The 27,997-nt window shown below is 39.4% G+C and overlaps 1 protein-coding gene and 1 pseudogene across 3 annotated transcripts in view; one reads left to right on the forward strand and one right to left on the reverse strand.

Annotated features, from left to right (window-relative positions):
- Positions 1-27,997, reverse strand: part of PITPNC1 (phosphatidylinositol transfer protein cytoplasmic 1) — a 360,189-nt gene that overhangs the window by 159,341 nt on the left and 172,851 nt on the right. The gene's annotated exons all lie outside the window — the stretch shown is intronic.
- Positions 12,806-14,144, forward strand: LOC110218190 (protein C1orf43 pseudogene; annotated as a pseudogene).

A 27,997-nucleotide genomic window follows, 5' to 3' on the forward strand; every position in this document is an offset into this window, starting at 1 on the left:
AGGATATTCTCTTCTCTCTTCTTTCTAGGTTTTGGTGATACTGCTTTCTCCTGTTTCTTCTATCTAACTGTCAGTCTCCTTAACCAGATTTTCATTCAGGCCATACCCAATATTACTGCAGGTGTCTCATAAGGCTTTGTCCTGTACCGTCTCTTCTCCCACTAAACAATTTTATTGGTGATCTCATCAGGGATGTCTCCTAGACCTTCTTCACTTCTCCCTCTACACTATTGTAGTTGATGATCTCACCAGTTCCCACAGATTCAATTATCTGTGCAGACGATTTGTCAAATTTAAGTTATTCAGCCCTGCCCTCTCTCTTAACATCCAATCTCACACATCCAACTGCCACCTGGATATCTCAAACTGGATGTAGACGTCTGAAGCTCAACATGCCCAAAACTGAACCCATTCTCTTTCCCCTCAAGCCCTCCCCTCTTCCTAATTTGCCTATTACTGTCAAGGACTGCAATGGAAAGCCATACTTTGCATCGTTTCTTACCTAGCCTTAATCACTGAATGGGCATTGCCTTAGTCAAACTGAGTCCTGGGAAAGAGCTTAGCTTAAAAAGACCAAGGTCTCCAACTGCATCCAGGCCCATCTCCAGTCATCCTGATCTATATCTTGCCACTGGATCCAGATGGCTCTGGAGGAGAAACTGAAGGTGATATCTTTGCACAGCCCTTCCCTACTTGATTCCAATTCATGTCATGGCTTGAATGTCATGGCATCACCTCGCTGATGTCATGGTCCTCTTTGAAAATGAAAGACAAACAACAACAACTGTCAAGGGTACCACAATACTTCCAGGAACCTAGGTTCACAAACTAGGTATCCACCAATGGCCAATCAATTGCCAACTCCTATCTTTCCTACCTCTTCTAACATCTCTCATACATATGCCCTCTTCTTTCCCCTGACACTGTCCCTAACCTTATTTGCACCCTCATTACTTGACCTTTAGATTACTGCAACAGCTTTCTGATTGATCTCCCTACTTCAAGTCTCTTTCCACCCTAGTCCATTCTCTATTATCAATCAGTAATCTTTCTAAACTATAGGTCTTATGACATCATACCCTGACGCCCACTCAATAAACTCCACTGGTTGCCCACTTCTTCTAGGATCAAATACAAAATATATAAAATCTTGAGATGCAATTTTAAAGACCTGGTCAGTTGCTACCTGTCCAGTCTTCTTAGGCCTTATACCCCTGTATGTATTCTGCGATCCAGTGACACTGGCCTCCTTACTGCTCCTCATTTCTCAACACTGAATTTGCACTGGCTACCTCTCATACCTGGCCTTACCAGCACCTCCTGACTTCCTTCAAGTCTCAGCTAAAACCCCATTTTATTCAAGGAACCTTTCTTGGTCTTTCCTTAATGTTAGTGCTTTCTCTCTGAGACTATCTCCAACTTACTCTGTACATCTTGTTTGCACATAATTGTGTGTTGTCTCCTCCATTAGACTGTGAGCTCCTTGGGAGCAGGGATTGTTTTCAGCCTTTCTTTCCCTTTGTCTTTCTTCCCTAGTGCCTAGCACAGTGCCTGGCATACTGTAGGTGCTTAATGAATGTTTACAGATTTGAGTTGGGTTTTTGTTTTTTTTTTTTTTGGTCCACAGTAACTCAAAGACCATCTAATAAGACTGATGGGCTGTAAAATGTTGATGGCTTGGGTTCTGTATTACAAAATGAGGGGGTTGGATTGGAAGACCTCTAAGGTGAAGAGAGAAATCCAGTCTATGGGCTGACAAGTTGTTTAGTAGGTATTTGCAAGGTGGTGTTGAGGGAGTACAGTATGACTCTTAGCAGCACCAGCTGTAAGCATTAGCAGGAATGACAGGCAAGGAAGCCCCCACTGGTTCTTTCCAGGGCACTGGGATGATGGCCAAGTCACAGAACAGATTCTAGGCTCCTTCAGACTTGCTTACTCTGATTCACCAACCTGCTCTGCTGGTGGAGGAAATCTGCACAATGTGACATGTGCCAGGAGACAATCCTTCTGCTTTTCTCTGTTTTCTAAATGACTATATTTCTTTATTATGTAAAGACACTCCTTACTCATTCCCTTTACCTGTCCTCCCAGCTTCCCACAGGCCAATACTGTGCAAGGAAACCTGAGAACTCTGGGAATTCTGTGGCCTTTTCCCCTTTAGGAGCCTGAGATTTTCATTTAGCCTCACTAGAGAAACAGAGGAACAATTTTAGTTAAGTGACCTCCCAGCAAAATGAGTGCCTAAGTACAACTTCACTCCTTTCCCAGTTCTGACTTTACCACCATGATCCCACAGAAGATCAATCTCCCCCCCATTTTCCCCACCTCCAAGGAAGTTCTGGGGCCAACCAGGTCTACTCTTTCACCCCTCTCCAGGCTTTTGTACCTGACCTCCAGATGATTCCACCATCTCCCTCCATTTCCCCTTTTCATCTTCCTTTTATACATTAGAATGTAAACTCCATGAGGGCAGGTACCATCTCTATTTGTTTATTTACTTTGCTTACATTTGAATTCCCAGAGCTAAACACATTGTTTAGTCATTCAGTGTGGTCAGACTATTTGTGCATGCCAATACTGTCCTTGTGGTTTTCTTGGCAAAGTGGTTTGCCATTTCCTTCTCCAGTGGCTTAAGGCAAACAGAGGTTAAGTGACTTGCCCAGGATCACACAGCTAGTTACATATCAGAGGCCATACAATAAGCACTTTGATTAGGATCAAATTAATAAACAATTATTAAAAGCCTACCAGGTATCAGGCACAAGGCTATGGTATAGGGATATAAAAAGAGGCAAAAGAGAGTTCCTGTGCTCAAGGAGCTTACAATCTAACGGGGAAGACAAGCAAACAAACATATACAAATGAAGCTCTATACAGGACAAATAGGGAATAATTAAAAGGGGCAAAGCACTAGACTTTAAAGGGTTTAGGGATGGCTTCCAGAAGGTGAGATTTTAATAAACACACGTTGACTTGGGCTAGGCTAATCCACTGGTTTACCACATGCAGTGTATATCTTCCATAACAAATACGTAAGTCTTAAGTAGCAAGGTAAAAGTCACAGGAAGAGGCTGAGGAGGGAGCGGTTCTATTTTCTCTAGAGCCCTAGGATGGATGGATAAATGACTCCAGGCTGATTTGAGAGTTTCTCTGGCACAAACACAGCACTCTACCCTATACTGGACTAATTCCAGGTGTAAAATCCTCTTTTTAGCTCAGAAGCTTTCTTATCTTTCCAACTCAAAGATCAGCTGAGCAGGAAAGCAAAGGGAAAAATCTACTTTTCACCTTGTCAGCTCTGGGTGTTTTGTCCTTTGGGACAAGGCCATGAAGAAAACAAAGAGAAAGGGTAGAAGATCCTATTACCAGATCCTATTACCATATCTTGATCTCATTCACACAGAGTTGAATTGATTTCTCTTCTTCTTAATTCTCTATCTAAGAATACCAAAAGCAGAACTTTATAACCTTCTCATTTGTTTCAGTTGCCATCTGTTCCCCTTACCAGCCAAGTTCTTTTCTATCGAGCAGCTAAGCAAGATGGCTTCTCTAATCTGCAGAATAAGCCCAATGAACTTGAGCAAAACCCCACTGTAACCTTTTCCTATGAAATCCCTGACACCCAAAACTGAGTGTGCAGAGGGATGGCTCTTGGTCAAAAAATATTTATCTGTATTTAGTTGTGTCTTTTGAGGCTGCGTGTTTGTGTCTGGTGGTGGTAGTGGTAAAGGGGGGTGGGGGCAGGGTTTGCCGTAGGAAAGAACAATGCCAGGAAAGGCAAGAGAGAGATGCCTGGAACTCTCTGAGAATAATTACTCTACCTAAACTCCTGAATCCTCAGTTTCAGTTGCTGGAAATGAAAAGAGCCTATGCAAAATGCATTGCATTGGCCTGGTTGAATTTTTCAATTCACTACAGACTATCCTTTGGAAAAATGAAAGGTCTATTTTTAGCACACTGATTGATTAGCGTTGCCATGGCAAAAAGGAACACTTACAGGAACGCAATTAAGTGTAAGCAAGCTAAAGTCTTAAAGTGACAGGGTCAACGCATACAGAATTTCATGACTTTCTAGATAGTGCCAAAAGCAATTTTTGCAGAGACTGTGTGTCTGAAGCCAGGAAGGGAATGATGATAACTGGTAAAGATTACAGGACACTGAAAGACTGGGAGACTTGACTATTCAATACTTTAAACTGGAGGAAACATCAGAGTTGCTAAGCACTGTAGACTTTAACAGTCTAATAGGAGGACTTCTGAAGAATGATTATCATTCACTATCACTAGCAGCTAGGGTTTGACCTGGAGTCAGGAAGACCTGAGTTCAAATTTGACTTAGGATACTTACCAGCTGTGTGCCCTTGGTCAAGTCACTTAACTTCTGTTTGTCTCAGTTTCCAGTAAAATGGGGATAATAAACAGTACTTACCTTGCAAGGCTGTTGTGAGGATCCAATGAGACCTTAATTGTAAAATGTTTAGCATAGTGCCTGGCCAATCCTAAGCACAATATGAATGTTGCCTATGTTTAGCTATTATTATCAGCAGCTGGGTATAGTGCTGATTTAGAATCAGGAACACCTGAGTTCAAATTGGGCCTCAGATACTTTCTAGTTGTGTGACCTTGAGCAAGACACAACCTCTGTCTCAATTTCCTCAACTGTAAAATAGTAATATCCCCTACTTCTTGGGCATGTTGTGAGGATCAAATGAGATAATATTTATAAAATGCTTGGCATAATACCTGGCACACAGTAAGTTCTTAATAAATGCTTGTTTCTTTCCTTTCCTCTTAAGGGTACAGTAGTAGGACTTCTGAAGGATGATTATCATTCCCCAGCAACAGCAGCTAGGTGGCTCAGTGGACAGAACTGAAAGGAACTGAGTTCAAATCCTAACTCAGACACTTCCTAGCTATGTGACCCTAATTTCTTAACTTCTTTCTGCCTCACTTTCATCCTCTGTAAAATGTGGGTAATAAAAGGATCTCCATCTGAGGGTTGTTGTGAGGATCAAATGAGGTAATATTTGTAAAATACTCCGCAAAATTTAAAGCGCTATAAAAATGCTAGCTATTATTAATTTTAGTGCCATCCCAAATATTTATTAATCTCTCACAGTGTCCTATAGTAGTCTAGTTAAAGGTAGCTAATTGAGTGTAGTCCTTGTTCCTTAGGCAGCCACATATAAACTGAATAATCTTAAAATAGACTGAAAAATCTACAAACTGCAAAGCCTCCGATTCTTTTGTGAAAAAAAAGAGAGAGACAGAGAGAGATAACCAGACACAGTCTTATAATACTCTCCCCACGCTCCTTTCAGTTAGCCCCACTCTTTTTCAGTCTAATTTTTAAATTACATAAATAATCTATTAATTTATTCAAGTTATTGATTTATTAATATTATTATTAAATAGTTTTAAAATCAAGGGTTCTGAACCTTTTTTGTGTCATAGACCCATTTGACCATTTGGTGAAGATTATGGATTCCCTTCTCAGGATAATGTTTTTAAATGAAAAAAGTAAAATAAACAGAATTATAAAAAGAAACCAAGTATACTTAAAGAAAGACATAATTTTTTTTCCCCATCCAAGTTCATAGACCCCTTGGAATCTATCCACGAATCCCCTGAGTATCCACATACCTCAGGACCTTGCTTTAAATGAAATGGGTAAGAATCCCAGCTTTTCAATGTGACCATGGTTAAAACACTTAAATCTCTTTGGGTCTGAGTTATCCCATTTGTAAAATAAGGGTGTTAGACCAGAGGTCCCTTCTAACTCTAATTCTATAACCTCATGCTTTCAAACTTCCATTTTGCAAAATCCATGAGCATCTACTGATGTTTCAAAAGATGCCATCAGATTCTAAAAAAGCAAAGCAGAACAAAAATAAAACCTCTTCATGTTAATTTACCTTAATTTAAGTAATATATTCTAGGCAGCACTTTACAGAGAAGGACTGGGGAGAGGATGTTGTGAAATTTAACAAAAAAGTGTTACAATTATCAAAAGGTTGGGAATTACTTCTTTAAACTGTTAACAGGAAAGCTGCCAAACGGCTCATATTGTTATTCATTTCATTTCATTATCATATATCAGAGCTGAAAGCAACCTCTGAGCCCCCTTAGTCCAAAGGTTCCTAACCTGGAGTCCACAAACCCTTTGTGGGTGCATGGATGGATTTCAGGAGGTATGTGAACTTGGATGGGAAAAAAAAAATTACATCTTTATTTTCACTAACTGTCTCTCCTTCAATGATATAAAAAGCATTATTATTAGAAGGGGTCTTAGGATTCATTAGGCTCCTAAAGGGGACTGTGATACATGAAAAAGATTAAGAATCCCTAATCTAGTCCTACCTCTTTGATTTTACAGCAGAGAAACCAAGCCATAGGGAGCTTAAGTGACTTCTCCTATGTCACCACAGAATAAAAGTGACTTTTCTAATGTCAAACAGTGAGCAAATGGCAAAGCTAGGACTAAAATCCAGGCATTCGGACTCTGGACTTTTCCCTGCTTCCCTGGGTAAGGATCATTTTCTCTTGGTCAACAGATCTGACCCCCATGCCAAGCAATTAGTTCAAATAGTGACCTTCAAGTCACGACTGTTTCAGAAGTGGCTGATCTAGCAGCTCAACCCAACTAATTCTTCCAGAGCCCAAAAAACAACATGGCATCTGCAAAAGGGCCTTGGAACCCCAGACACTGTGTATATGCATACACATATGCATATACACATACATGAGTAAAGGGAGAAGCTAGCTCCAATAAATATGAAATATTTAAGGCCTTCTTCATTTTTTTCTTCAGAATTCTCCCTTTTACCTTTAGATGAAACTCAGTGCTACCATCCTACTCCCATTTGGCCCTCTGAAACATTTCCACATTACCAATAAGTTTTAAACATTCAAAAGATTGGTTAGTCCCTGTAATGGGGAGCCCACAAAGTTAACAGTGTTACTCTGGAACTACTAAATTTCAAAAATAGAAGTAATTATGATATTAAATGTACTTCAAGGCCACAAGGGGAGGGACTTTTTTTTGTTTGAGATGCAATCATCAATAATAATCAGATTTCCAAATGCCTCAACCTTTTCCACTGCCACGAGATTTGCTTGTGGTATATCTCACTGTGCCAGTGCTGGGAGAGGGGAGGAAGGACTGACCTCTGGTCTCTCTATGTGAAGGACTTGGAAAGGAAGGGTTTCAGGAAGGGGGGTTGGGGAGTTGCAGCAAAAATTCTTCTGGGAAATTAGGCACTTGAGCTGCTAAAGAAATTGAGTTGAAAGAATCCAGGGTTATTTGATTTTGGGGAAGACTTACTATGTTATATGATGATGGAATAGTGAGTAAGCACTAGACTAGGAACAAGGAAGACTGGAGTTCAAATCTCACCTCATGTACTTCTCAGCTGTGTCACCCTGAGAATATCACTTAACCTCTCTCAGCCTCAGTTTCCTCATTTATAAAATGGGGATAATAACATCACTTACCCCATAAGGTTGTTATGAGCATAAAATGAAGTAATATTTTTAAAGTGTTTTGCAAACCTTAAAGTGCTATAAGAATACTAGCTTTTAAGATGCTGGTGCAGCAAGCTGGGTCAGTGGATAAAGCTCTGGACCTGCAGTCAGGAAGATTTGAGTTCAAATGTGACCTCACATACTTAAAAGTTGTGTGACCATGGGAAAGTCACTTAACTGCTGATTACTTTGGTTTCCTCATGTATAAAATGAAGATTATAATAGCAACTACAGAGGCAGCCAGGTGATTCAAAGGAGCCTGAAGTCAAGAAGACTCATTTTCCCAAGTTCAAATCCAGACTCAGACAATTATTAGCTGTGTGACCCTGGACAAGTCACTTAACCTTGTCTGCCTCAGTTTCTGCATCTATAAAATGAGCTGGAGAAGGAAATAGCAAACCACTTCAGTATCTCTGCCAAGAAAAAACCCAAATGGGGTCACAAAGACCAGAGACAACTGCAATAACACTGATCTCCTAGGGTTGTTGTGAAGAGCAATGTGATAATAATTGTAAAGAGCTTGGCACAGTGCCTGGGCACACTGTATGTGCTATATAAATGTTAGCTACAATGATGATGTTGAGGATGTTGAAACTAGTTTTATTTTTACATGTGATGTCATACAAAACATATTTCCATATTACCCACATTGCAAAAAGAAAACAGACAAAAAAAAAGCGAGAAAAATAAATCTAGTAAAAAAGCATGCTTCATTCTGCATTCAGAGTTATCTCTCTGTTGACGCTAGTTTAAAAGGAGGGAATGTACAGCTAGACTTTGCAGAGCATTTTCACCACTCAGTTCTTATCTTTCCCCTCTAACAGAAATCCTGTCCCAGAGAAAGGAAAAAAGATTTGTTTCCCTTTCAGAATCCCTAATTTAAATGTCAGTTCCTAAAAGATATATAAGACAGCTATCCCAAGTCTCAGAGAGCACAAAAATTATGCGTAGAGGCAACTGGACAAGACAGAGTTGATCAGATCTCCATTTTTTTTCCTGGACTCAGATCTGTTTTATTGGACTCTCTAAATATAACATTACAAGGAAAATATATATATACAGGGGGTAGAAAAAATGGAATGATGGCAAGGAAAAGGAATGACAAGGAGAACAGGGCAGAGTGAGAAGAACAAGCAAAGTGTGGGGAAAAGTGAAAAAGAAGTAAAGAAAGGTCAAGGCGGATGAAATTATGTGTGTACACACATATACACACAAATCACACACAGAGAATGGGGCAATGGAAGCAAAAGTTACCACTACGTACAACAGAGAAGAAAGGAACGGAAAGGCAATTGCAAAGAGAGGAGTGTACTGGTAGAAGAGTTGGAGATAAACAGCAAAAATAGCTGTTTGTGCATCAGTAAACAGTGAGATGAATGTCAACTACTTAGCTGCCTCTCACCAGCTTGAACCCAACAAGGATGCTTCTGGTCACTCATTAAATCATTCCCTGATGGATCATGTTCTTGCTCTCTGCCATGCTGGGTAACAGCAGTTTATTGGATGAGGAAGGACAAGAGGGGCAGGGAGCAGGATGCATGAATGAAAGTATGTTGTTTTCTTACTGGGAGGTAGTTTGACGCTAGTCCCAGTCTATGAAAACCAAGAGCAGACACAGAAAACAGGCTCATACAGAACCGACTCAGTTTGTCAAAGACAAAAACAAGCTGAAGATGCTTGTGAATTCTGACAACTATACAAGGCAGGGCGGGAGGCCAATTTAAAGAGACAGAACAACCATTGTCAAATGCAATAGAAGCTCTTCCAGATAGAAAGGCTTCATTCCAGGTCACTTTCTTTCCTCATTAGGATAAACTGAAGGAACCACCCTCTTAATCCAATTAGACCAATTAATTCATTTAAAAAATAAACTTGACCAGAAATATCCTCTGACAACGATTATATCAAATTTGTATTTAAACTGTGAATTCACACAGAGGGGAGATTTAAGCAAAAAATCTTGTAACAATTAAACACATGATAGGTTCTACGATTGTTGTTATTCAGTCCTGCCTGACTCTTAGTGACCCCATGGAGCAGAGTACACCAAGCACTTCTATCCTCCACTGTCTCTAAAAGTTGATCTAAGTTCATGTTCATTATTTCCATCATACTCATCTCTGCTGTCCCTGATTAGAAACATCTATAAGGCATTTCACTTTTATAAAATTTATGAGTCAGTACAATTTTGCAATCATTGGCACTTATTTGCACCTTAGAGTATTCATGGTTATCTGCACATAATTTTTTTTTCACTTTTTTCCTTTTCTATTTTCTCTTCTCTCTTCCTCACCAGCCCCCCCTTTAAAAAAAAATAAATCAACCCCAATCAATCATTTCTGCTCATCGAATTGCAAGTTTGCTGCCTAAAGTAAATAACAAAAGTTAATTTGTATTTCCTATAGTGCAAATGGAGAACAGAGAAAGAAGAGAGATCTTTTGCTCTAATTGTCAATCAATCCAAAAGCATTTATTTTATCCCCAAGTAACATTTCCTTAAACACTTTTCTCTGAGGAATCTATTTTCAAGCAAGTGTGAGTGATTTGCATTTAAAATCCAAAATAATTTAAAAATGCTTTTTAAAGCTAAGGAAGTATTTTTTTCTCTGCTCGCCTAACCTAATGGCTGAGTAAGTTTTCTTGGAAGTACAAATAAAGGCTTCAGAAATGCCAAAGTAAAGTAAAATGGGAGAATTTGAATAAAGAGCTTGCTAAAGCTAATACTTCCACAAAAATTCACTGGATTTTTACCAGATGGAGGAGGAAGTAAGCCATCCATCAATCATCAATGCGCTAAAAAGTGTACATCCATAAATAGGATGAGTTAAGATCAGACAACTGAGTGGTCTTCTAAACAACTCAGAATGCAAGGGCTCTCTATCATCTGAATATAGTTGTCTGATTTAGTAAAGGTACCCGGGTCACTTGATACAACTATGAAACAATAACAGAAGAAAACACATCAACAGTGTTTATTGTGACATCAAACAGTGGTATGGTGACACTAAAAACACTGCAAAGGACAGATTTCTCATAAAAGCTTTCCTAATTATGTAAAAGGAAGCCACCTTTATTTGGAAGCCTCTTCGTAAGTAAACATTTAGAGCGGGAGTTCTTTACCTGGGGCTTGTGAAATTCCTTTTCTAATATACCGACCAATGTATCTCATTATCATTCGTTTCCTTTGCAATCCCGTATATTTTATTTTTGTTGTTGTTGTTCAGTTGTTTCAGTTGTGTCCTTCATGACCCTATTTGGGGTCTTCTTGGCAAAGATACTGGAGGGTTTGCCATTTCTTTCTCTAGCTCATTTTTACAGAAGAAGAAACTGAGGCAAACAGGGTTAAGTGACTTGCCAAGAGTCACATGGCTAGTTAAGTGTCTGAGGCCAGATTTGAACCCACACAGATGAATTTCTTAGCTGCAGGTCCAGCGCTCTATCCACTGTATCACCTAGATGCCCTGATTTTTATTTTATGCTTTGGAAAAACATTCTTCTTGGCAAAGAATTGGAAATTGAGGGGATGCCCATCAATTGGGGAATGGCTGAACAAGTTGTGGTATATGAATGTAGTGGAATACTCTTGTGCTATAAGAAATGATGAACAGGATAATTTCAAGAAAATCTAGAAGGACTTATATGAACTGATGCTGAGTGAAGTGAACGGAACTAGAACATTATACATAGTAGCAGCAATACTGTGATATGATTAACTATGACAGACTTAACTCTTCTCAGCAATAAAATTATCTAAGACAATTCCAAGACTCATGTGGAAAATGCTATCCATATCCAAAGAAAGAACTATGGAGTCTGGATGCAGATAGACACAAACTATTTTTACTTTTTTGTTTTTTCTCTCTTGTAGTTTTCCCTTTTTGTTCTGATACTTCTTTTATAATATGACTAATGTGGAAATATGTTTAATACTATACATGTATACCTATATCAAATTGCTTGCTGTCTTGGGGAGGGATGAAAGAAAGGGAGAGAAAAAAGTTTGGAACCAAAAAATCTTATAAAAGCAAATGTTGAAATCAATCTTTACATGTAATTGGAAAAATAAAATACTATTAAGTGGGGGAAAAAAGAAAAGAAAAAACATTCTTCTGAAAAAGGGTCCAAAGGCTTCACCAGAGTTCCAAAGGCAGTTCACTGACATGCAAGAAAGAGTGAAAAACCCATGATGTAGAGGCAAAATCTCAGTTTAACGCTAAAAAAGGTAGCTTCTTAGGCAATTATACAAAAAAAGTTACAACAGTAACTTCAATCCAATTATGCCACTACTAGGTAGGCCCATGCCCAAAAGAGACCAAAAAAAGAACAAACAGTCCTATTCATACAAAAATATTCACCGAAACTCTTTTTTGTGGTGGCCAAAAACAAAACAAAACAAAACAAAGAAACAACAACAAAAAAACCCCAACACACAAAAAACACCCTGAAAACTAAAGGTATCCAAAAATTGAGAAATGGTTGAATAAGTTCCACAATTTATTTATGAAATGAAAGTATGTGAAAGTGCTTACTGTGCTGTAAGAAATAAGGAAATAGATGACTTCAAAAAGACATATAAATTGATGAAAAATGAAGTGAGTAGAACCAAAGGAATACTTTATACTATTATGTCAATATTTAAAAATTGGCAATTTTGAGGACTTCTATAAATTGATTAACAAAAAATGAAATAAGCAGAACCAGGAGAACAACGGATACAGTGACAAAAATACTGTAAAAATAAGAAACTCTGAAAGCTATAGTACTATGATCAATATAATGACCACTCATGACTGCAGAGGATCTATGATGAAACATTCTATCTATTGCAGAGGTGATAGATTTAGGGTACATAACGTATTACATATATTTTTATGTACAGCCATTGGAGGAATTTGCTTTGCCTCACTATGCTCATCTGTTAAAAGAATTTTTCTTTTCTATTTTTTTTAAAGAGGCAGGGAGTGGGTAAGAGGGAAAGAAAATAGATTTGGTTTTGTTTTTTTTTTAAAGAGGAGGGGAATCCTACAGATGTTAAACGTCAAATACATTTTCAGATGAAAGCGTATTATTAATTTTGTTTAACTGTCTTACCTTATTACAAGAGAACTCTCAAGAAGTGGAAGTTATATGTGTATGTATATAATTTAAAAAAGAAAACACAGGCTCCCCCTGGCCGCCATGTTTTCCAACAGGGCCCGGCTTTGGCTTCCCCCATAAGGAAATGGCCAGGGAGCACCAAGGAGCCCTAGGGCCATCGCTACTGCGGAGCCTGAGCTAACGAAGCTGGAAGGAGGCCATGGCGTCCAGCAGTAACTGGTTGTCCGGGGTGAACGTCGTGCTGGTGATGGCCTACGGGAGCTTGTTATTTGTGCTGCTGTTCATTTCTGTGAAGAGGCAGATCATGCATTTTGCTATGAAGTCTCGAAAAGGCCCTCACGTTCCAATGAGGCACAATGCTCCCAAGGACCTGAAGGAAGAGATTGGCATCTGACTATCCAAGGTCCAGGATGTAAAATACGAACCCCAGCTTCTTGAAGAGTATGATGCCAGACTTTTGCAGCTGGAGAAACCAGGAAATCAACATTGCTACAACTACCGGTACAGGATGAAAGCATTGGATGCCATTTGTGCCTCTGAGATCCCATTTCATTCAGAAGGCCGGCATCCTCGTTCCCTAATGGGCAAGAACTTCCGCTCCTATCTGCTGGAGCTTCGAAACACAAGTACCCCCTTCAAGGGTGTCCGCAAAGCTCTCATTGATACCCTGCTAGATGGCTATGAAACAGCTCGATATGGAACTGGTGTCTTTGGCCAGACTGAATATCTACACGACCAAGAAGCACTGAGTGAACTGGCTGCCGCTGTCAAAGCCCATGGTGGGAGCTCCCAGCGGCAGCACCAGTCAGCAGCTAAGGATCTAACTCAGTGTGCTGAAGTTTCCTCCCCAACAACCATCCAGGTCACCTATCTGCCCTCCAGCCAGAAGAGTAAAAGAGCCAAGCACTTCCTAGAGCTGAAGAGTTTTAAAGATAACTACAACACACTAGAGAGCACCCTCTGACTGAATTTGGGGATAGCCATAGCCAACATGGCTCCAATAGGAGAATCCAATCTGTACCCAGGGACTTCTCCAGGGCAGGAGACACAGCAGCACTGGACAGCATTGATAGCATTATGCCCAGAATTCTTGAAATGGGTGTCTGGAGATCCTTCCTTAGCTTATCCCTCTGGTCCTTTTTTATGGAGTTGAATGCACATATTTTTCCTCTCTCCATGTCATCTCCTCCTTACCCCAACTTGTTTTCGATCATGGTTATTTTTTGCCCTCTCCCAAAGTCAGTTTTATCCTAAATAGATTAGTGGGAGTGGGGGAGGGGGCACCTATCTCACCCACTCGGATGAGGACTCTAGGCCACAGACATGTCATTTAAAGTTGTGGAGTGAAAAAGGCAGAAGAGAACTAGGGTGTTGTACTTCAACCAAGCCTTGCTGAGATTTGTGTTGTGTTTAGTGCACTGCCTTGCCCTTCTCTTCACATACTATATAGAACAAGATGTGACTGAGGGAAACTGTCAGGGATATAGGCACTAATTCCATATTCTCCCAATAAGTCACTGCACTGGTCTGACTTTTTAAACCGGTCATTTAATAAAAACAGCTGCAAAAATTAAATAAATAAACAAACAAACAAATAAATGAATGGATGGATGGATAAATAAATAAATAGATAGATAAATAAATGAATGGATGGATGGCTAAAAAAATAAATAAATAAGGAGAAAGCACAACAATAAAGCAGAAAGTGACCAAAAAAAAAAGAAAGAAAAAGAAAGAAAGAAAGAAAGAAAGAAAGAAAGAAAGAAAGAAAGAAAAGAATATGATGTGAATGCCTAAAGCTCTTAGACAATTATGGAAGTTCCTATCACTACCTATTACCCTGCAGCCATTTCATGTTGGTAAGAAATGTCCTCAGGATGGAGAAAAGGTATTTATAATATATTTATTATAAAATAGGATTGTTTCTGTATCTTATGACAAAGTATTTGATTTACCTTTGCTTTTACCATTTATCTCTTTCTAAATGTCTCTTGATCTCAGCATAAAGTCAGCTGTAGGTCTCTGGAGAGTTTGGATTGAGTTTCTGCCCTCTATCTTCTGCCTAACTTAAGGGCTAAATAAATTAAAACCTTGGAATTGGAGGGGTCTTTAGACCTCTTTGTTGTAAGGCCCATAAAAACACTGACTGTTATGACTCATTTGTTGTTTTTTTCTTTCTTTTTTCTTTTGCGAGGCAATGGGGTTAAGTGACTTGCCCAGGTTCATTTATTTTTTATTTCTATGGCCTTTGTAATGACTGTATAAGGATATATATTTGTCTCTTGGAATTCTGTGAATGCAAGCACTATCTTAATTCTGGGGAATATAAATGACCTGAAATTGTTTGATAAAAAAAAATATAACATGCCTGCACACATTTAAACAGAAGTAAATTAATAATTTACATCTTTCTTCTCTTACAAAGAACGTTATATTTTGGAAGTTCTTAACTATAAAATCTGAATCAGCATTCCTATATAGCCTCTCCAGAAAAAAAAAAACAATAAGCAACTCCATAAAAGGCCCTGGATCCTTATTTGAGAGAACCACCCAGGGCCTTCTTCCTGGCTTAGCCCAGGACCTGGCACAATTATAAGCCCTTAATAAACTGATGAGTGCCACAATGACCAGAAATTTTAGAGGCAGAATTCCCTGGGAGGATTCATGTACAGTTTAATTGGCTACTATACTATTTATCTATATCCTTTTAAAGGAGCTGAAAAGGTCTCCCCTTGTTTTCCTAATTACAACTTCACAGATTAGTGTCTAACCTGGGCCCAAATGGCCCCTGGGATCATAAGTAATATCCTTCCACATCTCTGTTTTCAGTCAACCCGCAATAAACACAGAAACACTGCCAATGATATCTTCTAATTTTACATTCTATAAGCTCCTTGAGGGCAGAGACCATTCCATTTTTATCTTCATATTCCCAACATCTGGCATAATGTTTGGCACACAGAAATGGCTTAATAAATGCTTACAAACTGATGGACTGATTCCAATTCCATTTCCTCATCCCCCTGAATCAATTATTGCTCTCAAAGGTCTCCAAGCATAGATCCAGAAACAAAGATGACACATGATATCTTGGTAGCTACCAAAGGACATCTTTGAATCTTAAAAAGAAAGGAGAACTTTTTTTTTTAATCATCCCCCTATGGACAGATTTCAGTTTATTAAGTAGATTAATTCCTCATTCCCTCAACAAATGTATACTGAACACACATTTTTGATCTGCATTATAGGAAACAGTTGGGCATTTTAGCTGCATCCTTTGTGGTAGAACCAAGGAAGTCTGGCTCCTCCTAAAATGCCCCCAAATCATTACACTACCCACAGACCAACTTCACACTTGAAAATCTGACAATCTGCATCTTCTCACAAGACAGAATAGTATAGTAGTTACAGTTGTACTTGGAGTCATGAAGACTGGGATTCAGGTCCTGCCTCTGACACTTATTAGGTCGGTGGTCCTGGAAGTCACAACTTTACTGAACCTCAAATAACTCACTAAAATTTATCCAAGTTATACATAGAGTGATAGATAACTTCATTGATGGAAATCCATGAAATCATAGAGCTTTAATGTATAGGACTTCTCAAAATGAATGCTAATAACACATTGCTTTCTATTGGTATATGCATAATAAAACATGCACATGTGTACACATGTGTACGTGCACATGTGTATACATAGATGAGAGGAGAACTTTTAACACACAGAAAAAATGACTTTTTCTGTTCAAAACAGAAAAGCAAGGAAGATGCTGTTTGAGCTGCTATATGACCACTCCAATATGGATGCAAATGTATAAGACAGCAGCATCACATCCATCTCCAGCCAACTATAAAGAATTTTTTGATAAATGACATGTAAGTTGTATGTGGGTTTTCTCCTCTTTTCCCTTCTCTAGTGAGTCACTGAGTTAACACTCGTTTGGAAACGCCTTCACTGTCAAATATAGGAATTCACAAAGAGGATCATTAGTTGCAGTGAGTAACCCTAATTTGCCTCTCATTCTAGATAGGAATCCCTCCTTCAACATTCCTGATGGGTTGTCAACCACCTCTGTTCTCTCCATCCATAAATTATCTTTTATTATACTTAATTATCCAATACTAAGACTGCTTGAAGAATGATCATCATTAAGGCACAGAGACTATGATGCCCTAGAAAGATCAGGCATGCCTTCAGTGTTCTAGGCAACTTTAAAGTCTAACAGGTAGAAGAAAAGGTGCTGACCAGCAATGGTAGAGGGAGTTTGATTACCTAAGAATTCTCTGTACCAGTGAAATCATAGATCTAATCTCTTTCCATATATTTAACCATACACAGGCTATATCTCCCCACCAGAATGCAACTTACCTTGTCGTACACATAATTTTTTAAAACTGAAATAGAATTTAAGGAGCATTATTACACAGCCTCAAGTAGACGAACTTAAGCCCAAATAGATAAAAATCTAACTAGAGAAGCAAATTATCCAAATAGTCTTTTCTTTGGGTAGACAATGGGGTTAAGTGACTTGCCCAAAGTCACACAGGTAGTAAGTGTCAAATGTCTAAGGCCGGATTTGACCTCAGGTCCTCCTGACTCCAGAGCCTGTGCTCTAGCCACTGCGCCATCTAGCTGCCCTTCAAATAGTCTTATATTAGGCCCTGAATATATAACAGCTTCAATTAGTCTCCCAGTATAAAATATGCTAGTCAGATCTACTATTTTGCCAGAATAACTCCTCTCACCTAGACTTATGCATGGTGCTAGATTGCTTTCCTCTGAAATATATCTGATCCACCAGATAAGAGCCACTTGGCTCTGTGCCTGATGGACTGTGTCCAATTCACACTTTGCTATCTTCCATTACCTATGATGCTTTACACCCTCCCCCAACTCATTTCCTATCTGATAGCAACTACCACTCGTGCCTGCTCCCTACTCTGGCCATGTCCCAAACCAGCAGTTTCATTCCCAGAATGTTTCCAACATCGTGATCTTTTGTTCCCGTCTTACGTTGCTTCATTTCTGGGGAAGCAAACTTCCTTAACTGAAAATGCAACACATGCCTCCTTGCACATGCAATGTTCTTCGTGCAGTGGAGGTCATATTTCATTTCTTACCATATGACTCTTAACATGATTCATTTATACCTTTAAGAATAACAAAAAGTCTTATTAGCTTAGTGAACATAAGTTAGCCAGAATGACTTCTAACTCCTTTTCAAGTAGAATCACAGTGTTTCCACACTGGCAGTTCCTGGTGATAGTAAGCACCAATGAATAATACAATCTTAAATTTGTAAGGGGTCTCAAAAAAATCATCCAGGCTAGCTCATATTTGAACAGGAATTTTCTCTATGACATCTACGCAATTAGACTGGAAGCTTGACAGCAGTAACTGTCTTTGGACCTTCTTTGTATTTCCGGTGCTTAGCAGACTGCCTGGAACATCACAGGTGTGTAATAACACGTTAGGGTCGCACAGATAAAAGCAATGGCTTATAAGTGTCAGGACTACTTCTGGCCATCATCTGCTGCCCACAATGCTTGCCCCAGTGTGACTTTCTTTTAAATGTTTAGAGGGACCTTGGAGGTCCTTTAGATCAGCCCCGTTAATTTATAGATGAGGAAACCGAGTTCTTAGGGAGGTTAAGTTATTTGCTCAGAGACTGAGGCAGGTTAACCTGATTACAAGTCTCTATCTACTACACTATGCGGCCACTCATGGCAACTAGTGTTGCTGCCATGTGCCCTCTTGCTCCTAAAAGGGATTAGTCCATTCAAAGCCTGGATCCAGAAGTTGGGAGTTGGATAACCTAACAATTAGCTTCAAAGAAAAAAAGGGAAAACCCTGTTCCCTGAAATGTGCTCCCAATTTGACCAACTTTTTCATATATTTGCATCACGGAACAATAACTCCACTTTTACTAAAAAGTGCAGGTTAACTCAGCACAACCCCCAATCACCACTACTGGAAAAGCGATATCAAAGAAAGAACTAATGAACAGAAAACTGCATGTTCATATCCACTGAGTATGTATCAACTGGGGAATGACTCATATTCTTATAGATTTAGTATGTTTAGAATTGGTTTACAGACACACACACACACACACACACACACACACACACACACACACCTCTAGTGGTAGCCCTCTCTAGGATGGGAAAGAAGGGAGAAAAAAGGGGGAAAAAGAAAATTACATGATAACTTTATTATATATTTAAAAAGAATAGCAAGTTGTACGCAATAGACAGTTTCATGTACAATCTTTTTACTTCTACTATGTTATAGAAATGCTTATTTTATTTCTTAAGTTCAGAATAAAACTAATTTAAAAAAAAAGTATAACCATTCCTTTTGTTAACATGCCATTATTATGTGGCAGGGGGCAGTGAGATGATGACTGCCTACTATTATAGACAGTGGTGAGTGGGTAGACGGATATGTGTAATGCTTAACATATTTCCAAGCTTTGTTTAAACTACCTTTGGTAGACACATTCTTCACTGTGGTTCAATCCATCCTGAGGTTCTCATTAAATAGTAATGTTTCACTGTAAATGATCAATCTCACTAGGTTTTCTCCAACACCTCCTCCCTCTAAATAATTAAAGTGCTGAATATTACAGTCCAGCCCACCAATGACTTCACTTCTTGAGTAACAGCTGTTCATTATTGGCTTCTTTCACTTATAAAACATTTGGTCTTATTTTGGCACTTTCTGGTAATAGTGATAGGGACTGGACCAAAGATTTCACTGATAAAGGGATCTCTCTAGTGGGGAAACTTGTACTAATGCAGGTCAGCAATGTCTCTTCAAATTATGGTTTTGGAGAGTTTCTAGGGCACAGAAAGGTTCAGCAACTTACCCAAGGTCACAACAGCCATTGTCTATAAGTGTTGGAACTGAAACCCAGGTCTACCTGTTCTCTATCTGCTATGTTTGACTGCCTCGAATATCTGATGATAGCTTATTTCATGTAATTGTCTCTTCTAAGGATTCTTTATTAAAAGCTCATCTGGTGGGTGGAAGGTGATGGTAGTGATTGTGGGAGTTGGATATGTGCCAATTTTCTAGGTTATTTCTAGATCTACTTAATATTCTTTCATTTTTTTCATAGAATCTTGACAGATAGAGAGAGATCAATATTTGTTTATGGCTGTACAGACTGGTCTGAATACATTTAATTATGTTCTTAGTTAAGTGCTGATTTTTAATCCCTAAAACACCACAAGGCCAACCACAATCACTCTTTGCTCCTTTGTTATTTTACAAAATTCAGGAAGAAATGAAGGCATTTCATTAGATTGGTTATCTTTTCCCAGGGGGAAAAATGTTATTGTGTCATTCTTTATTATTAATTGTCTATTGGTCATTTCTAGCTGGATGTCCTATAGGTATCTCAAACAATATGTCCAAAACAGAACTCATTATCTTTCCCCACAAACCCACTCTTCCTAACTTCCCTATTACTGTTACATCAACAGCATGCTTCCAGTAACCCAGGCTTATAATCTCAATGTCATCCACAACCCATCACTCTAACCCAACAAAATATTATCTCCACATCTCTCCTATAGGTCCTCTTCTCTCCATGTGCATAATGACCACCCAGGTCAGGTTCTCATCACCTCTCATTTGGACTACTGAAAAAGGTTCTCCGTTGGTCTCCCTGACTCAAGTTGCTTCCTATACATTTACCAAAGTGATTTGCCTAACATACAGGTCTGACTCATTCCCTTACTTGATAAACTCCAATGGCTCCCTATTACCATTAAGTTCAAAGATAAATTTCTGTGTATGGCATTTAAAGCCTTCCACAATTTGGCCCCTTCCTACCTTTACAGCACTACATTCTACTCTCCTCACGTAATCCCATGGATTATATAGTAGCCCACACATACTGAGCTTCTTACTGTTCCTTATCTTTGATGCTCTATCTCTAGTCTCTGGACTCTTCAATAAGTGCCCACTATGCCTGGAATGATCTTTCTCCTCACTTCCATCTCTTAAAATCCCTGACTTGCTTCAAGATTCACCTCCAGAGTTGCTTTTTGCAGGAGAGTCTTTTCCAGTGTCCCAGCAGTGCCTTACCCTACATGGTTACCTTAGATCTACTATGCAGGTATCTTGTAATAAAAAAAAATTTATATATATATGAAAATAAAAATGTATATGTGTATATATACACATACACACATACACAAATACACACACATATATGTGGTCTTGTTCACCAGAATTCAAATTCCTTGAATGTATTTTTTTTGGTATACACACAAATACATACATATATATATGGCCTTGTTCATCAGAATTCAAGTTCCTTGAATGTATTTTTTTTGGTATACACACAAATACATACATATATATGTGGTCTTGTTCATCAGAATTCAAGTTCCTTGAATGTATTTTTTTTTTTTGGTATCCTTAGCATAGCACCTGGCATAAGTGCTAGGTGAGAGCTTAATAAATGATAAAACAAACAATAATTAAAGTATTTAATGAAATCAATCAAACTAATAAATAATAATTGCTAGAAATTAATAACATAAATGAGATCTTAATAAAATTTTTTTAAAAAATAAAAGGTAAGAGCTTAATAAATATTTGATGATTAATTGATTCTGGTCAATTTCTAACCCACAATTTTTCCTGAAGATATTTTTAGCACCATTAATCACATCCCTCTGGTCTATGAAGAAAATATTATTTCTATATAATGTTTTATAGTAAGAAAAAATGATTTTAGTTTTTTAAGTAACTATTTGGAAGTATAGACCCCAAGAGAGCTCCTAAACTGAAAGTTTTCCAAGTCAGAATTCCTCTCAAATGGTGGCAGACCCATCTGCAAGGGCAAGAATTGGACCTACGGCATCAACCAAACCATAATTATTTACTACGAGCCTATGTGCCAGATACTGTACCAAATGCTAAAGATATAAGGACAAACAATGAAGCAATCCCTATTCTCAAGGAACTTAAATTTTGCCAGGGGACAAACACATACGCACAAATATTGTTGTTCAGTCATTTTCGGTCGTGTCCAACTCTTCATGACCCCATTTGGAATTTTCTTGGCAAAGATGCTGGAGCAGTTTGCCATTTCCTTCTCCAACTCATTTGACAAATGAAGAAAGTGAGGCAAACAGGGCTAAATGACTTGCCAAGGGTCACACAGCTATTAAGTCTCTGAGGTCAGACTTGAATTTAGGAAGATCAATCTTTCTGATCTCACACCTCAGACTCCACTGCACCACTTAGATGCTCATATGCAAATATGCAAAGAATAGAGAAAGCACTCCCTCTGGACTATGCCCACACTCCACCCCCAATTAGAATTTGTATTCATAGGCTGAGTAACAGCTATTACCTTGCATATTAAGGGCTATCCTGCTGGGTTTTGTTATTGTTCAGTTTGGTCTGACAACGCTTTTTTTTTTGAGAGGCAATGGGGTTAAGTGACTTACTTGCCCAGGGTCACACAGCTCCTGTGCCAGAGGTCACATTTGAACTAAGGTCTTCCTGACTCCATGCCTGGTACTCTATCCATTGTGCCACCTAGCTACACTTCGGGCACCTACTCCAAAAACTATAGATCACAAGTACTTCTGGATGCTTTCCATTAACAGTCAACCAGTGTATACAATTAGCATCAAGCAAAAATGTATTTACTAAGATAGCATAGCTTAAAAAAATAGCAGTAAAACACTCCCTACAGAAATCTTGAGCATTCTTTTCCACAAATACACACAGCATCTGTGAGAAGAGTGGGCTGCAATTCAGAGCTCAATGACAGCGAGGCACGGGCACACACACATTAGGCACATCATGTGCCCAAGGCAACTTACAAGTCTGGCCCTGCAGGGTCTTGATGTCCTTTCACTTCTCACAGAGTCCTCACACTGTCCCTGCCTGGGGAGCAGTGTCTCTGCTGGCTATGTTGTTCGGCTGGCTTCCCAGGGTCTGCTCCTCTGCGTAGTTCTACCATCAGCTGAAAAAGTCAGCTCTGGAGTCAATAATTGGCTCTCTTTTTTTGCCAACAGAGGTTCAGATCCCTGAGGCTGCTTCCAGCCTCAAGTGATTGCCCTTTTGTATCTGTTCCTGTCTGGGAGGTGTCTCTTTTGCCTCGACTGAGCCTGGCACTCTCAAACTCACCCTCCAACTGCTGGATGAGGTTTCCTTCTAGGGCAGTGTCTCTAGTACTAGACACCACTGCGTAGGACACAAGGAGAAAAAAAAATCCCCTCTTTCCCTTCATCACGGTGGTTGAACGCCTCAAGATTGGCCCCAGCCTGTATTTTTTAACAGTCATCTGTATGTAAAGCCTATCATTCTTTGCCCAATGGTATTGTTCCCTTTTAACTCAATCAGGTGTATTCATGACTTAGTAAGGACAGGGGCAGCTAGGCGGCAAAATGGATAGAGTATTGGCCGTGGATTCAGGAGGACCTGAGTTCAAATCCAGCCTCAGACACATAACACTTAATAGCTGTGTGACCCTGGGCAAGTCACTTAACCCCACTGCCTAGTCCCCCCCCCAAAAAAAGATAGGCAAACTTATGAGGGAAGGGGCTGACTAGAAGTGGGGGAAGTTCCTGTATACAATGTTCTCTTGGTTCGCCTTACTTCACTCTTCATAATTTTATGCAAGTCTTTCCATGCCTTTCTAAGATCATTAAGCTCATCATTTCTTAAAACAGCAGTATTCTATCACAACAATACACCCCAGCAAGTTGTACGGCGTAGATTTGCAGTTTCACATGCAATCATCTTTTTTATCGTACTGTGTTATGGAAATCCTTGTTTTATTCTGTGAATTGAAAATAAAATGAATTTTTTTTAAAAAAGCAAGAGGATAGAAGGACAGGATAGGGGTTACCAGGGAAAGCCTTCTACTAAAGGTGGGATTTAAGCAGAATCATGGCGGAAGTGAGGGAAACAAGTGGAGGTGAGGAAGGAAAGAGTATTCCTGGCATGGGGGAGAAAAGAATGTTAAAATTGCTTTTACACATAATTGGGTGGAAAAATAAAATACTAAACTAAAGAAAATTTTAAAAAGGGACTGGAATGGAGACAAACTTGAATGAAAGGGGTCATCTAGAAGACTACTGCAATGGTCTAAGCCCAAGGGGATGAGGGCCTACAGGGGGTTGGGGGTGGGATGGGGTGAAGGAGGGGGTTAGAAAAGTAAATATATACAGATGTGACAACAGATTAGGTATCAGGAGTGAATGAGGATGAAGAGTTGAAAATGACACCAAGGTTACAGGTCACAGTGGCAGGGAAGATGATGGTGGTGACCTCTATAATACAACAAGTTAAGATAATAAGTTCTACTTTAGACAGATTGAGTTTGAGAATCATTTGCATAGAGATATTAGTTGAATTCTGGGGAGCTAATGTGATCATGAAGTGAGAGGGGGAAAAGAGATGATAGAGTCAACTAACTAGAAAGAAAATGTAGAAAAAAGAAAAAAAGGGGGTCTGAGATAGCACCTCAGGGATCATTCATAATTAGTGTGGTCTAGCATGCTCTGGATGATGAAACGGCAAAAGAAAGGGAGAAGCAACAGAACCACAGGTAGGAGAACCAGGAAAGAATAGGATCGTGAATATACAATCCAATAAACATTTATTAAGTGCCTACTATGCTCCAGGAACTATTGTGCTAAGTACTGGGGATACATTAATAAATAAGAAGTACAGTCCCTGGCCTCAAGAAGCTGACAAATCTAATAAGGGAGACAACATGGAGGCAAGAGGGGGTGGGACAAAGGAATAGAGAGTAGACCAAGGGGGTTGCTGGCCTGGGGTCATCTTGATCCATGGAGTTGTGAAACCAGGCAGAGCAGCAGATACAGAATGGAGTGAGCCCCAAAAGTCCAGTTACTGCCCCCTATAAAGGAAGGCAGTGGGAGGAGTTCAGGACTCTAACTTCCAGCCCTCCTGTCACAGGGGAGAGGAGGCTAATGCAGGTGGTGTCACTCAAAGCTTGAGTTGGTAGCATGGAGATGAGATTAGAGGTGATGAGAGGGAGACCTTGTTCCACTGGAGTTGAAAGGCGGCACAGCAGAAGATTCAGAGAGAGGAGAGAGTATCCAGGATGAGAGGAGGATCAGCAGGGTCAAATGTTGCAGTTAGGTAAAGAAAAATGAGGGCTGAGAAAAATCACCATCATATTGGACAATAAAGATGTTAATGGTAACTCAGTAGAGAGTGGTTATAGTTGAGTGATGAGGTGAGAAACTGACTGCAAAAGATGAAGAGTACTGGAGAAAAGAGAGTAAAGGCAACAAAGACAACTCTTAAGAGTCTGGCTGAGACCATGAGGACAGATACATGCTCCAAGATTGAGGGGGGTGGGAGGTTTCAGTGAGGGCAGTTTGGTGGTGCAGTGGATAGAGCTCCAGGTGTCGAGTCAGAAAGACTTCAGTTCAAATCTAGCCTCAGAAACTTATTAGCTGTGTGACCCTAAGCAAGTCACTTAACCCTGTTTGCCTCAGTTTCCTCATCTGTAAAATGAGCTGGAGAAGGAAAAGGCAAAACAATTCAGTATCTTTACCAAGAAAACTCCAAATGGGGTCACAAAGAGTCATACACAACTGAATAACAGATTTAAGGGAAGGTTTTTTTGTTTCGTTTTATTTTTTTAAGAATGAGGGAGACAATAAGCAATGATGAACAGGCTGACTTCAGAAAAACCTGGAAAGACTTATGTGGTCTGATGCTGAGTGAAGTGAGCAGAACCAAGAGGACTTTGTATACAATAACAGCCACGTTATGCGATGACTAATATTGTTAAACTGAAGCCTTCTCAGCATTACAAGGATCTAAGACATCTCCAGAGGCCTCGGGATGGAAAATGCTGTCCACATCCGAAGAAAGAACTATGGAAGTCGAATCACTCTCACATATTTTTACCTTCTGTTGAGTTCTGTTTCATCTTTCTGATGGTTCCTCCTATTGGTTTTAATTTTTACTTACAACTTCACTAATGTGAAAATATGTTTAGTAGGAAATGGTGCGCCGTCTGGGAGGGGGAAGGGGGAGAAAAATTTTCAACTCAAAAGCATATGGAAGTGATTGTTGATAAATCAAAATAGATTAATAAAATTTTTAAAAAAAAGAATGAGGGAGACAAGCAAGAAAGCAGTAAAGAAGAAACCAGTAGATAGGGACAGACAAGATTAGGGAGGACTGACTGAGACTGCAAGAACACAGGACTGGATAAGATCAAGGGAACAACAGAGAGGGGCAGGTCTTGGGTGAGAAGAAGGACTTAAACTCTCAGAGAGTGGAGGAAAAGAAGAGAGAATGAAGGGTAGTGTTAAGGGCCATTGAGAAGAAAAAAGGAGATTTGTGAGCTTGTGTAGAATGGCCTCAATCTTCTTCTCAAAGTAAGATTCAAGGTACTAGACTGTCAGAGTTAGGAGCAAGGTGTAGGAAGCTAGAGGAGAGAAGATTTAAAATTGTTTTTTAGGGGCAGCTAGGTGGCGCAGTGAATACAGCTCTGGCCTTGGAGTCAGGAGGACCTGAGTTCAAATCCAGCCTCAGACACTTAACACTTACCTCAACAGCCTCACCAAAAAGCATAAAAAAAATTGTTTTTTAAAAGTAAAGAGTTACATAGCGATTCAGTGAGGGAAGAATAAAAAGATCAATTGTCTCAGTGAAGGTCCAAATGAGATGGTAGATGGTAGAAATAATTCAGGGCTGGAGTTTGGCAAAGGATGAGAACAAAGAGGTTATGGGTCTGCAAGTAGATGACAGTATGTAACTAAGCTGGTTAACTATAAGTAGAGACTGGGAAAACGGGAAAATGACATCTGAGTAGAGGGTAATGACCTAAGAAAATACTGAGGAATGGAGGGACTGGAGGTCTCCATGAAGAGAGGTAAGGGATAAGGAAAAGGGAAATGATGATAGGAGGGCATGGCCAGATAATATTAGAGTTCGAAGGAGCATCAACATGAATGCTGAAGTCCCCCAGTTTAAGCACAGGAGTTGGGGAGGACAGGAAGACAGTGAGGAATCCTGAAATCTGAATAACTGAAATGTAATTGAATTATACATACGACATTGTTCTAAGTTAAAGGTTCTTAAGCTTTGAACTGTGACTCTGTTTTACAGATATTTTTATAACCTTTATATAACTTTTTTTAAATTTTATATTTTAAAAATACTCTGAGAAGGGACCTACAAGCTTCAGCAGACTGTGAAAGAGCAGTCCAAAATACAGAAAAGGCTAGGAATTCCTGTTTTAAGGTAAGACCTAAGAAGAGAAGATGGCATGGAGATGAGGGCATTGTGAATGACCCCCTAAAGGAGAGTGAGGTAAAACAATCCTAGGTGAGAACCGGGACTCCCGGAGAGTTAGTTGTAAAGGACCTTGAATCTTTTTCTAACACAAAGGGAAAGATAGTTTGGGAAAGGTCCCAAGATGGGCTGCTTGAAATCTGAAAGAGCCAAAGCAATCAGCACAGTAGGAAAGCATTGAAAGCAAGAACTGATGAGGACACAGCCATGAAAAACTATAAACAGGCTCTGCGTCCAGAACAGAGAAGAGATCAGGAAATGTCTGTGGGAAGGAGGCAGGCTGTAATGCCAAGTCAACGTTTGGGCTGTTTTTAACAAGAGCAGCTTTGACCTGAAGTACACCTGGCAATGAATCATCAGTCAGTGAGTGGCTTGACCTAGGTAGCTTCTAAAGCCCCTTCCCAGCTCTAATTCTATAATCCTTGGAAGAGAGAAGGGGAAAAGGAGGAAAAAAAGTGAAGATAGGAAAGCCAGGAAAGAATCTCTTCTACTACTTTTTTTTTTAAATGTTCCTGCTCCTCTCAAGGGGCTAGGCAAGTATAATCACGTATCAGTCAAACATGGGATACTGAAAACTTACAGAATGAAGTTTAAAATGATTTGTCTCTACCCCCAGACACAAAAATGGTCCAGTCCAGAGTGCTGGAGAAATTCAGAACAGAACTTTGTTTCAAAACATTTTTGTGGCATGCCCTTGCTATTTTAATAAAAAATGATGATGATGATAACAGTCATAGTAATTTAAAATAAAAGCTAGAATTAACATAGCAATGAATTGCAAAACATAGCATGATCTGCAAAATGTTTTACATGTGTTATCTCATGTGAATCTCACAATAATCCAGGGAAGTGGATGCTATTATGACCCTGACATTTTACAGATGAGGAAACTAAGGTACAGAAAGGTTAAGTGACTTGCCCAGAGTCACACAATAAGTGCTTGAGGAAGGATTTGAATTTAGGTCTTCCTGACTCCAGGCACAATTCTCTAACCACTGAGCCACCTTAGACGTTCAACTATCATTTTAATACCTAGCCATTTAATAAAACAGA

This window comes from Phascolarctos cinereus, unplaced genomic scaffold (genome assembly GCF_003287225.1).
Source record: "Phascolarctos cinereus isolate Bilbo 61053 unplaced genomic scaffold, phaCin_HiC Scaffold_5;HRSCAF=322, whole genome shotgun sequence".
Classification (NCBI taxonomy): Eukaryota; Metazoa; Chordata; class Mammalia; order Diprotodontia; family Phascolarctidae; genus Phascolarctos; species Phascolarctos cinereus.